Source organism: Macaca mulatta, chromosome 1 (genome assembly GCF_049350105.2).
Source record: "Macaca mulatta isolate MMU2019108-1 chromosome 1, T2T-MMU8v2.0, whole genome shotgun sequence".
Lineage (NCBI taxonomy): Eukaryota > Metazoa > Chordata > Mammalia > Primates > Cercopithecidae > Macaca > Macaca mulatta.
Genome location: NC_133406.1, coordinates 110,527,085 through 110,538,013, shown reverse-complemented (window position 1 = coordinate 110,538,013; position 10,929 = coordinate 110,527,085).

The window sequence follows — 10,929 nt, the reverse complement described above, 5'->3', positions numbered from 1 at the left end:
TCGAGGGCAGTGGAAGCCCACTCTGGCTTTGGGGATGAAGCCTTTCCTCCCCCTGTCTCCGGGCCACCCTCCATCCACTCCCTTCCCTGCTTTGCTGTCCCCTGCCTGACCTCCAGCCTTGGGCTACCAGAGCAGGAGGGGTGGCAAGGAGCCCTCTGGTCCAGTTTGCCCCACTTGGACCCTGTTGGGGCAGGAGAGCCTGCTTGCTCTCAGCTGGGACTCCAGGAGGTAAGATGTGATCTGCCAGGCAGGGTGGGCCCTGGGGGCCTTTCCAGGAGCTGTCTGCTGCCTAGGCTTCCCCTCTAGCCCAGCCTGACCTCTGCACCCTCTTCTGCCATCCACTTACACCCCAAGAAGTGATCCACAGCAGCCCAGGAGAGCTTGGGAAGGAACCTCCCCCACACACCTGCTTCCCCCCATTCTTCTCCACCCCAACTTCAATGTCTTGACTTTTTCCTACAGCTTTTGAAGGAAGAATCCACCGAGACTTTAGTCTCTCCCAACCCAGGGAATAAGAAGAGAAAAAAAGTCCTGAAAACAAAACCCCGACAACAACCTTAAAGTAGGAGAGATTGGTTGGAAGGCTTTTAATCCCTTAATCCCTCTCAGATGGGCCTTGAGACGCTAATGATTTTCCTAATTATTCCCTCCGATTTTCCCATCGCTCTGTAAGGACCTTCAAGAGGAGCGAAATTCCGAGTGAGCGGGTGTGGGATGAATGGCAGGCCCACCTCCCCCACAACGGGCCCAGAGTCCAGGCGGCTGGAGAGGTGGGGGAAGGGCCAAGAGTGCCCCCAGCTGGGCGCTTGGGCTTCTCTGCCACTGACACCCGTGTGCAGGGTGGGCCTGGGACAATGGGGCGGTCGGGGGCTGCCTGAGAGGGCCAGGTGTGGGGCTGGGGTCCCCTCAGTGTGAATGGCCCATTATCCTGCCTTGAGGATGGGAGTTGAGGGTCTCTTTGTGTCCCCCAGGAAAGGCCTCTCTGGCGATAATCACCCTGGGAGGGAGGTGGAGGTGGTGAGGAGGATCTTTAAAGGGGGCCAAACCTCCCCAGAGAACAGTTGGCCATTCAGGCCTCCAGCCCCTCTCTTGTCTCCAGCAGCCTGGGATTCAGTGGCCCATCTCTGGGGGGTGGGGCGAGGGCTAGGCCAACACACATGACCAAGCTTGGGCTCAGGCCCCCTCCCCATCAGTGTGGCCTGCCCGACTGAGCCCAGGGGTGGCTTCTCCAGGAAACCGCCCCAGCCTCCCTCTCAACCCCCACCTAACATTGGGTACCCTGGGGCTTTGTCTCATTTCCCCTGAGACACTGAGTTCCTCTGGGGGCCAGACCTGCCTGGGAGCAGACAGTGACCTTTGACCCAGCCATGTCCTCTTTAATGAAACACGGGGATTCTCATTCCACTCCTACAAATCCCCGATGGGATGAAGGCATTAGCCCCGTTTCACAGATGACAAACTGAGCACTTAGCAGACTTGTCTAAGGTTGCACATCCAGTTAGGGACAAATTAAATTAGAGCTGGATCCTTCTTTTTTGTTTGTTTGTTTTTTGAAAGCCCTGATACTGTACCAGGTACAAGACTTTTGTACATGCTGTGCCTCTGACCGAAATGCTTACCTCCCAAACAACCCGAGGGCGGATTCTGCGCCTCCCTTGGTCTTTGCTTGAATCACATCCTTCATGGGAGGAGATGTCTGGGATTTGCTTCAAAATTACACGAGAAGTGGGGGAAAAGGAGGTGGGAGTGCAGATGAAACAAGATTGGCAGATGTTGAAGCTAGACGAGGGATGGGGGGCTCATTATACTATTCTGTTTATTTTATATCTATTTTTAAATTTCCACAAGAAAAAGTGGAACAAAACCTGGTTTTCCCTAAGCACCTTATTTTATTTTATTTTTGAGGCAGAGTCTCACTGTCACATAGGCTGTAGTGCAGTGGTGCCATCTCGGCTCGCTGCAGCCTCTGCCTCCTGCATTCAAGCGACTCTTGTGCCTCAGCCTCTTGAGTAGCTGGGATTACAGGTGCCCACCACCATGCCCAGCTGATTTTTGTATTTTTACAAAAAATTTTCATCATGTTTTACCATGTTGGCCAGGCTGGAGGCATCTTACTTTAAATTGCAATTCACCATCCCCAGCCCAGATCTTGCCTTGCCTTGTACCCTTTCCTTGTTTTTCTCCAGATCATTTATTACGGTCTGGCACTCTATAAGTATTTTACCTATTTGTTTTGATTCTTGCCAGTGGGCTACACTAGGTTAAAGGTCATGAGGTCAGAGGTCTTGGGGTTCATTTGTGCAGGCTGGTTGGCCAGTGCCCCAGCAAGAAGAGCAGCACGTGGCTGGGATGCCCTCAATCCTGTGAGTGAAAGCCTGGGTGATGCGGTGTCCAGAGGCTCTTGGCCCAGTTTCCAAGGAAAGGGATGGCCTGTCAGCTGTGTTTTGGGCCTGTGGGATCCTTTGGCACCTGCAGCCACAGCCGGAGGGTTCCTTCCCAGCACTCCCAGCCTGGGATAAGCCCCTAAGTGTCCCATTATGTACCATTCACTCTGACTTTGTCGGCCCCATCCACAGCCACTGCGTCTTTTTGTCAGAGGGGCCTGGGAGGGCGAAGGGCTATTTCCACAAGGCCTCTTTATTCCCAGCTGGAGTAGTAATGAGAAGTCCCGTCCCCATACTAGTACATCTTGCCGGGTCCCTCCCATTTAATAACTATAATGAAGGCCACCATTTATGAGTCCTCTCCTACACCAAACACTTTACATACATTATCTCATTTAATTCCCCTGACAGCTCTGGGAAATAGCTACTATTTATATCCCCATTTTTCAGATGAGAAAGCTAAAATTGAGAGACTACAGTTTCTTTCTCTTCGGCTCAGCTGCACAGGCAAGGGAAGGGCAGGGATGCAACGATGTACCAGTAGGGACAACTGAGGTTCGGAGAGGGGACGTGGCCTGGGGAAGAGCACGCTGCAGATTAGCAATGGGGCAGCAAGATCCCCTTCACTGTGTGCAGGGAAGGGCAAGCGGAAGCCCTGTTCTCCAGGTGATGTCTCGCTCCTGTTCCCCAGCTGCAGTAGGGGAGTAGCCATCACAGTCCCACCCCTCACGGGCAGGTGCTTCAGTGACTTGCTCAATGTGCAAACAACTAGTGAGAATCCAGGTGCTCTGTTCATGATGCCAACTAGGGAATGGCAGATGGGAAGCGAATCATCCTGAGAGGCTCCTGAAGGATGAGGGTAAGTGTGGGCCACCATGAATGGGCCCAGATGGCCCAGGAGGAGGCAGGGGTAGAGTGATGAAAGGGGAAGACCAAGAGAAGGGACTGAAATGCCACTGGTTCCTCTCTCTCTCTCTTTGTTTTTTTGAGATGGAGTTTTGCTCTTGTTGCCCAGGCTGGAGTGCGGTGGCGTTGTCTAGGCTCACTGCAACCTCCACCTTCTGGGTTCAAGCGATTCTCCTGCCTCAGCCTCCTGAGTAGCTGGGATTACCAGCGCCTGCCACCACGCCTGGTTAATTTTTGTATTTTTAGTAGAGACAGGGTTTCACCATGTTGGCCAGGCTGGTCTTGAACTCCTGACCTCAGGTGATTCGCCCACCTCGGCCTCTCAAAGTGTTGGGATAACAGGCATGAGCCACTGTGCCCAGCCAGAGGTTCTCTTATGCTCTGGCCTTTGGGGTTAAACACTGTCCTTCCAGGCTAAAAAAAAAAAAAAAAAGTAATAATATTTTAAATTAAATTTGTTTCTCAATAAATAATTTCTTCACATGTAATAAAACTTTTTTTTTTTTTTTTTTTTTTTTTTTTGAGACGGAGGCTCGCGCTGTCACCCAGGCTGGAGTGCAGTGGCCAGATCTCAGCTCACTGCAAGTTCCGCCTCCCGGGTTCACGCCATTCTCCTGCCTCAGCCTCCCGAGTAGCTGGGACTACAGGCGCCCGCCACCTCGCCCGGCTAGTTTTTTGTATTTTTTAGTAGAGACGGGGTTTCACCGTGTTAACCAGGATGGTCTCGATCTCCCGACCTCGTGATCCGCCCGTCTCGGCCTCCCAAAGTGCTGGGATTACAGGCTTGAGCCACCGTGCCCGGCCACATGTAATAAAACTTTTAAGGTGCAGTGGCCGGGCGCGGTGGCTCACGCCTGCGACAGAGCGACAGAGCGAGACTCCGTCTCAAACAACAACAACAAAACAACAACAACAACAATACCAAAACTTTTAAGGTGCAAACTTTTAACCTCCTCCTATACAGTAGGAGGTCTGCTGTCCGCTGCGTCTCTGCACCCATTTCCCATCCCAGAGACAGCCCACGCACCTGGTTCCCAGTTGTCCTCCCAGAGCTACCGTCTCAGGCCTTTCGTTTATAAAGGTGAATGCCCACCCCTCACAAGGCCATTCATTTGTTTGTGTCCTGAAAAAGTAGTGAGCACCCTCTCAGCCTGGCTCTGGGTTGCCAGAGATAACTGACCCTCAACTCTGAGGGGAGCCCAGGGATGGAGGGGAAAGGAAGACCCCACAGTATCGCCATGTGGGTGGAAGTTCACTGGTGACAGTGAGCAGAAGGGATGGCTTCCCAAGGAGAGGGAACAGCATGTGCAAAGCCTCAGTGGTGCGACACCACTGTGCATCCAGGTTCACAGGGTGCTTTCTGTATGTATGTATGTATGTACTTATTTATTTATTTATTGTGACAGAGCCTTGCTCTGTTGTCCAGGCTGAAATGCAGTGGCCAGATCAGCTCACTGTACCCTCTGCCCCTGGGCTCAAGCTATCCTCCCGCCTCAGCCTCCTGAGCAGCTGGGATTACAGCCCTAAGCAACCATGCCCGGCTAATTTTTTTTTTGTTTGGTTTTTGAGATGGAGTCTTGCTCTGTCACCCAGGCTGGAGTGCAGTGGTGCGATCTCGGTTCACTGCAAGCTCCACCTCCTGGGTTCACGCCATTCTCCCGCCTCAGTCCCGCAAATAGCTGGGACTACAGGCGCCCCCACACCGCGCCCAGCTAATTTTTTTGTATTTTTAGTAGAGATGGGGTTTCACCGTGTTAGCCAGGATGGTCTTGATCTCCTGGCCTTGTGATCCATCCGCCTCGGCCTCCCAAAGTGCTGGGATTATAGGCCTGAGCCACCGCGCCCGGCCCATGCCTGGCTAATTTTTAAAACTTTTTTTTGTAGAGATAGGGTTTCTCCATGTTGCCCAGGCTGGTCTTGAACTCCTGGGCCCCAGTGATCCTCCTGCCTCAGACTCTCAAAGTGCTGAGATTACAAGCATGAGCCACCACACCCGGGCCCACGGGTGCTTTTTGCATGAGAGGCAAAAGAGCAGCCTGGGTGAGTCTGGACTCCCATAGCCAGAGGTCTTTGGGCTGCAAGCTGCACACTCTTGACCTCCAGCCTGTAGACTCTCAGAGTCTAGAGAGGGTTTCACCATCTGACCCATCCCAGGAAGAAGGAAGGGACTGAAAAGGGCCACCCCTGGTCTTTGGGACCCTTGACATCTACTTAGTTGGGGGAGCGTATCTCCTCCTCAGTCTTTTTTTTTTTTTGAGATGGAGTCTCGCTCTTGACCCCTAGGCTGGAGTGCAATGGCGTGATCTTGGCTCACAGCAACCTCCGCCTTCTGGGTTCAAGCAATTCTCCTGCCTCAGCCTCCTGAGTAGCTGGGATTACGGGCGCCTGTCACCACGCTCAGCTGATTTTTGTATTTTCGGTAGAGACAGGGTTTCACCATGTTGGCCAGGCTGGTCTCGAACTCTTTTTTTTTTTTTTTTTTTTTTTTGAGACGGAGTCTCGCTCTGCCGCCCAGGCTGGCGTGCAGTGGCCGGATCTCAGCTCACTGCAAGCTCCGCCTCCCGGGTTCACGCCATTCTCCTGCCTCAGCCTCCCGAGTAGCTGGGACTACAGGTGCCCGCCACCTCGCCCGGCTAGTTTTTTGTATTTTTTAGTAGAGACGGGGTTTCACCGTGTCAGCCAGGATGGTCTCGATCTCCTGACCTCGTGATCCACCCGTCTCGGCCTCCCAAAGTGCTGGGATTACAGGCTTGAGCCACCGCGCCCTGCCGGGTCTCGAACTCTTGACCTCAGGTGATCCGCCTGCCTTGGCCTCCCAAAGTGCTGGGATTACAGGTGTGAGCCACTGCGCCCGGCCCTTCTCAGTCTTTACTGTATGGTTGTGAGGGTTAAGTCAGTTTGTCAAGTGCTCAGTACAGTGCCTGACACAGACTACATTTTCAGTTGTACTCTGTGTGGGATATAATAAATTCCTCTTCAAAGGTTTTAGCCTGTTAACTTGCTTTAAAATTCAAGAGGGAGAAAATTGTTAAGTATAATGAGTTCTGAGTCCCTCTCCAAAGAATCAGTGTATCAGTATGTCCAGTTCCCCTTTTCTTTGTTCTCCATTTTATTTATTTATATTTATTTATTTATTTGAGACGGAGTTTTGCTCTTGTTGCCCAGGCTGGAGTGCAATGGCGCCATCTCGGCTCACCGCAATCTCTGCCTCCTGGGTTCAAGCAATTCTCCTGCCTCAGCCTCCCGAGTAGCTGGGATTACAGGCATGCGCCACCACACCCAGCTAATTTTGTATATTTAATAGAGACGGGGTTTCTCCATGTTGATCAGGCTGGTCTGGAACTCCCGATCTCAGGTGATCCTCCCACCTTGGCCTCCCAAAGTGCTGGGATTACAGGCGTGAGCCACTGCACCCGGCCTTGTTCTCCATTTTAAAGTTTAACTTCCTCATTCTTTATGTCTTCTTGCCTCTAGTCTCAGTAAACAACTCCCTCCTAGCCGCTATCACCTGCTCTGTCCTTAGTCATCTTTAGTCACCTGCTCTGTAACCGCCCTTCCCACCAAAACTACTCACCCCACCACTCCAGCTCGTACCCTCGCTCTCTTTAAAATAGCCAATCAGAATTAGTTTAGACTATGCGGCCCAACCCTAGCCAATAGGGAAAAGATATAGCAGTAGGGACTAGCTGCATTAGGAATAAGACCCGCTTCTCCTCCCTTGTCTGGTGTGCTCTCGTCATTGCTCCATCCGCGAGACGCACCCTGCTATAGAAGTAAATTGCCTTGTTGAGAAAACATTTGCCTGAGTGCTATTTTCACTTTGTGGCACCGAGCATTTACTTCCAACATCTGCTATAATTATTCCAAGGACACCTCTCTTTCCCGTACCATCCCCTGTCTCAGTGTCCTCTCTCTGTGGGGATCTAAGCACCCTCTTTGCTCACTCCCGGCTCCCAGAAGTCTTCTCCAGGCCTCCCATGTCTCCGTTAGGCTGCAGGCTTCATCTTGGTTTTCCAGGGAGGGCGTTAAGGGAAGGACTGGCCAGAGCATGTGAGCATGTGTGCTGAGCGCTCAAAGTGAAGAAAAAGACTTCCCCTCCTGGCCCTTCAGCTCCGCCTCTTCTCTTCCACCTCCCTTAAAAAAACGCCCGACTCATTACAGAGCCCCAGCAGCCAGGCCCCGGCGGAAGCCCTGGTGAAGCAGCAATTAGATCATTAGCACCGGCCCCAACCCACCTGCTTGGAGCCCCTCAAACACCATTTAATAATAATCCCTTAATCTCCCTCAGATGGTGGGGCTGGCTCTAGGGCTTTTGCCCTCCACAGCCCCTTTCCCTCTCTCTCTTTCCCCAATTAAGGGGTTCTCTTGGTAGAGAGCCCCTTTCCCAGCTAAAGGCCTCTCTGTCCCAGGAGGAGCAAGATCTGTTGCTCTGTCTCTTTCTCCATGGGCAGTGGCCCCAGATATCCATGCTGGTCTACCTGGAGGCTCCCCTGCAGGCAGAGCTGAAATTCCCGCAGTGTGTCTCCTGGCCCGGGGACAATTGCTGAGATGCCTGAAGACCCTTTGTCTTTCCCCTTGGTCTCCTCTTCTCCTGGTTTCTTTGTGTTATCTGGGAAGCATCTCCCACTGGCCCTTTTACAATGACTTCTATTTCCCTGTCAGCCCACTCGGGCCACCCTGTCTGGGCCAGTGGACTCTTTGGCATCTCCTTCCAGGAGCCACCAGGTTCTGTCACAGGTGGAATTGAGGCCAGAGCCTTGGCAGAATGTCTCCTGGTGACAGCCCTATTTTGACCTCCAGCTGACCTCAGTAGGGCTCAGCCTTTCCCTCCCACCACCCCCCACAGGCTCGCTCAGGACCCTGGCACCCTCAGCCACATAGGGGCTGGCAGAACATGGGGTCGGTCTGTATCCCTGGAGCTTCGAGCAGGGCAGAGGCAGGGGGAGGGACAAGATGACCCAGCATGTGGCCCTGTCTAAGCTGAGCCTGGATGAACCTCTTTCCTGGGAAAGTTCTGTCACTAATTGACTTGCAAATGCCTTGTTTGTCCCCAGATTCATAATTAGTGCTAAGTATTTCTACGGCCCCATCCTGGAGGGGCTCTTTTTGGGGGCAGTCTGTTCCTCTCCCCTTCTCTGAGGTTGGCTGGTCTGGGGGTGGGCAGAGCTGGGCACCGGTGCCCAGCTGCCGTCCAGCGTTCCCACGGCTCTGGTGCCAGCGTGTGAAAGGCGAGGTGTGGGGGGCGCGGGGGCTGGGGCTCCCCGCCATCCTTCAGCCGGGACCACGGCCAAACCCCGAGGCTCCAGGAAACGACAGAGCTGGGGAGCGGGCTGTGGCAGCGGGTGGGGGCTGGCTGGCACCCCCAGGAAGGAGAGCCCAGCCGGTGCCGGGGGCTGGCATCAGCCGAGCCTCCGGCACGATGAATGGGCCAACAAGGGGCCTCTCTTCCCCACAGCTTCTCCACAAAGGCCTTGGCTGCGCCACTGGATGTGGGGGGCCAGGGGCCACCCGAGGAAGAGGAGAGGCTGTTCTCAGAGACCCCTCCACCTCTGGCCTCTGCACTCCTAGGAAGGGGCTGGGGGCCCAGGGGCTAGAGTTTAGGCCTAGCTTCTACTTGGACCTGCTGAGTGAGGGGGCAACTGGTTTAACCTCTCTGGGTCTCAGTTTCCCCCACTGGATCATCCCTGGCATCTTTCCCAGCCAGGATGGTCTCCTCTTGGTTGCGGCCCACCCAAGTTCCCCCAGTAGCCTTCTCTGGCACTGCACTGGCAATTCTCAGCCCTCTGCAGGCCCTACCTTGGCTGAGACCCAACTGGACCTCCCCTCAGGGTATATCAGGCCCCTGTTCAAGGCATGGCTCTCCAACCCCTAGTGCCCCTCCTCTCCCCTCAGGTAGGAAGAGCTGTTCAGTGTCTGCCAGGAAGCAGTGGGAAGGGTCTAAGCTGTGGCTGCCTGCCATAGAGTCAGACAGGCCAGGGCCTTGCCACTTGCAAACTGTGTGATGTGGGTGAGTCTCTCCGCTTCTCTATGCCTCCTCTGCAAAAGGCCTCACAAGGTTATCGCTGGGATCCGGTGAGACTGAGTGGAAGGCGTTCTGTGCGGGACCCGGCAGGGAGTGGCTGCTCAGTCGCCGCTCCTTTCCTCTTCTTCCCCAGCCTTCCTCTCAAAGCTTTCTGTGAGTTTGCCTGTGTTTTCCTGTGACTGAGATGTCCTTTCGTGGTCCACCCCCATCTTTTTTACCTGGCTCTCTCACAGCCTCTCTATATTCCCTATTTCATCTCCAGTTCCTTTCCCAGAACTAGCCTTTTTTTTTTGGTAAGTCCTTCCTGAAGTCTAACCTTCTATTGCAGGTTGTCTCTCCGTGGGCCTGGACTCTTCCCAGGCTGCCCTGCAGCTGGAGCCCAGAGCGAAGGGGAGGAGGTGGGCTCTATGGTAACCCTGAGAAGAGAATGCCCTCTCTCCTCATCTGCATACAGACGGGCTCATTTGCATACAGACAGGCCTCATCTGCATATGCTCAGTGGGACTCTGAGAGCACATTCCAAAGTGTCCTGCCTGGGTCCTCCCACCCCAGTCCTGACATCTCTGTCCAGGGAGGGGCCCTTCCCCGCCCCTTCTGCCCCTGTCTGGGTCTGGGTCATTCTGTTTCCAAAAGGCAGCCCACCCTCTGGGGCCCTCTCCTGCTTGCTTTTCTTTCCTGTGCTCAGAGGAGTCCTTTCCACCCACCTCCTCCTGCCTGCCCCAGCTCCCCCACTGGGAGCCTCCCCTCCAAGCCAGAGGCCAGGAGAGGAGACAGAGGGCTGGCCACAGTGGCTGGCTGCCTCTCCCTGCTTAGGCCCCCCAACACTATGGTAAGGGAACCATGAAGACTGATGCTCAGGTTGTGGGGTACAAACAAAAGCGGGGGAGGGGCGGGCAGACCTGAGAAGCTTCTTTCATATGGATCGGATCGACCCCAAGCCTGATCCTGCCTCCATTCACCCCACCTCCCCAGGGCCACAGTGGGTCCTGGCAAGGCTAGGAGATGGGAGGGCCCCGAAATGAGGGCTGGAACCTCAGAAGCACTGATGAGCTCCCAGGCGTGGTGAGACTGAGCTCAGCCCCTTAGATTCGCCAGATGGTGATGCAAAGGAAACTGCCTCCTCCTCCCAGCAGCATCCTCAGTCTCAGTCAGCCCTCCAAGTCCCAGTTCTAGGGCTCCTGGCCATATAGGTCAGGGGGAGCCTGGGATTCTTCTCCTGATAGGCCCCCACCATGCTGAGGACCCTGGACATAGCCCTTCTCTTCTCTGGCCTCAGTTTCCTCTATAAAATGAGGAACTGGGCTAAACCAGGTGGCTCATTATGTTAGCCCTCCTCCTGCAAATAGTGCCCAGGCGCCTGGCCAGCATTCTGCATGCAATTTTAGTATTTGCAAGCATCCCCTGAGATCCAGATTGACCTCGGGCTAGAAGTCCTGGTCTAGAAGAGCTAAAAAGGCTGCAGTCAGTGTTTAAATGGAAAGGAGGAATTTATACACATGTGCTTGGATGTCTATGGAGTAGCCCGAGAAGGACATAGGTACCAGTTGTTGCCTCTTGGGAGAGGAGGTGGGTGGCTGGGGACACGGGTAGGAAGGAGATGTAATTTCCCTTTTGTGC